Source organism: Berghia stephanieae, chromosome 1 (genome assembly GCF_034508935.2).
Source record: "Berghia stephanieae isolate SIO BIC M18660-M18661 chromosome 1, UCSD_Bste_1.3, whole genome shotgun sequence".
NCBI classification, from domain to species: domain Eukaryota; kingdom Metazoa; phylum Mollusca; class Gastropoda; order Nudibranchia; family Aeolidiidae; genus Berghia; species Berghia stephanieae.
In genome coordinates, this window is record NC_088360.1 from 25,964,184 (window position 1) to 25,966,311 (window position 2,128).

General features: G+C 34.9%; 1 pseudogene; it reads right to left on the reverse strand.

Moving 5' to 3' along the window:
- Positions 1-1,485: 1,485 nt before the first annotated feature.
- The window catches only part of LOC144965272 (ATP-binding cassette sub-family C member 3 pseudogene), a 2,062-nt pseudogene continuing 1,419 nt past the window's right edge, over positions 1,486-2,128 (reverse strand).

Below are 2,128 nucleotides of genomic sequence, written 5' to 3' on the forward strand. Positions count from 1 at the left end.
GAATGTCTACGTGATGTCATCTAAAGATGCCGCGCAGAAGGGCGTTATTATTATTTTTTTTTTTACTGTTTGTTTTGTTTTTGTTTTTTGATCTTTGCTTGTTTGTTTGCTTTTCCCCCTTTTATTTGATAATAATTAGAATGATAAAGTGAATACGACAAATCTGCTGTGGATTGTGAAAAAAATGGTTGAAAGGAAATGAAATCAACTCTTTAGATATCGTCTTTAGAGATATATTATACTGGCTGTCCCAGAAGTTTGGAACCAATAAGAAAATAGCTTAGGGAGAAACAGACAGGACAGCTAACCACATGATTTTAACGGAAATAAAGAGAATGAATTCAAGTTTTTGTTTAGCGCAAACCAGAACTCGAAAAATGACATTGATTTTTTAACGATTTCAAAATAAAATACACACATTTGTAATGGATTTCAACTTGCCACCATTTTGCGTGATCAGTTCTTTGATGCGTCAGTCAAGTTCTCTCCAAGCGTTTTGGAGAATGTCTTTGCTGACTGATTCAACTGCTATCAATAAACGTGGCAATAAAAAATTGAATGTATTTCGTTATGAACTGAAACAAATTTCTTAATGATATGTTCATTAGTTTCAGAAGAAATTCGATTTGTTATTAGTTCCAGACTTCTGGGACTTCTGCATGTGATGCTATTTCACACATCTTTTACACCATACTACCACCATCATTGTCACAGTACAGGTTGTTCACAATTATCTTATTAAATTTTATTTTATTAAGAACTGAATTCATCTCACTCCAGTTATATTTCGGTAGGCTTAGATAAACTTTACCTTCTAATATTAGATCGTCTTTCCTTTTATAGCCTTCCCTCGAATTAATTTCTAATTAGTGAATACTTTTCGTTCTACATTCTGTCACGTAGCCACTTATTATAAAAGCTGATAGGTCTAACATTCTACACTCACTTCTCTCCACAATCTATGCCGGACGGCCAGTTCGCTCTATTCCTTATATATACTGGAAGATTTTTATCTTTTGGGACTTTGTAGATATTATATCTACACCATTAAGACGCCGGAGCTTTTAACTTTGATTGTATAATCTTCAAGGATCAAACCCGAGCCCGCTGTCAAAGATTTATACAATAACCCCTTACCAATTGCCTGGAAGTGGAATTTTACGAGCCTGAGCCTGTTATCAGACGAATATATCATCCAAGCCTGTCAACTGCTTGGAAACGTAAACTTACGAACCTGACATATTATCATAAGTTACGTAATATATTCACATCTCTATTTGTAACTGCCATGATCACTGTTTTATCTCTTTTAATTAAATTTCATCATTATTTTTATTTCATTGTAAACAAATCGTTAATTGTTTTTTATTTATAGTAACTAGTAAATTCTGGGGCCTCATTCTACATGCACAGTCGAGTAGCTCTTTACTCACTTGAGACCATGACAACCATTACCACTACCACACCACAACCACCACGATCCCACCACCACCATCATCACCATCATCATCATATATCATCACCATCATCATCATCATCATCATCATCATCATCATCATCATCATCATCATCATCATCATCATCATCATCATCATATATTATCATCATCATCATATTTCATCATCATCATCATCATCATCATCATCATCATCATCATCATCATCATTATAATCATCATCATCATTACCATCATCTCATAGGAACAACAAGTCAAACGCTTCCTCCATCGCTTTTACATCGTAATGAAACAACCATTGCCCTATCAACGGACAATATATTTATGATTTAAATAATTATATTATAGTTAAACTTATGTTGAACAAATCAAAAATTGAATTTTAAGCATAGGGATAACCCCGACACGTTGCCCATTTGAGACAACTGCTCACATATCACACAAGTTTAGCGTCTTTGGCCATGCTGTGGAACGTAGACTTCTGGTCAAACATCAAACTCATGGGAGCATCGAACTCTTTTACTTGCCCGTTTTCTAACACCATAATCTTATCGTAGTCAAGGATGGTATTGAGACGATGAGCTATGGTCAATACGGTACAATCTTTGAATTCAGATCGAATTGTTTTCTGGATGAGTTCATCTGTCTCCATATCCACAGCAGCCGTCGCTT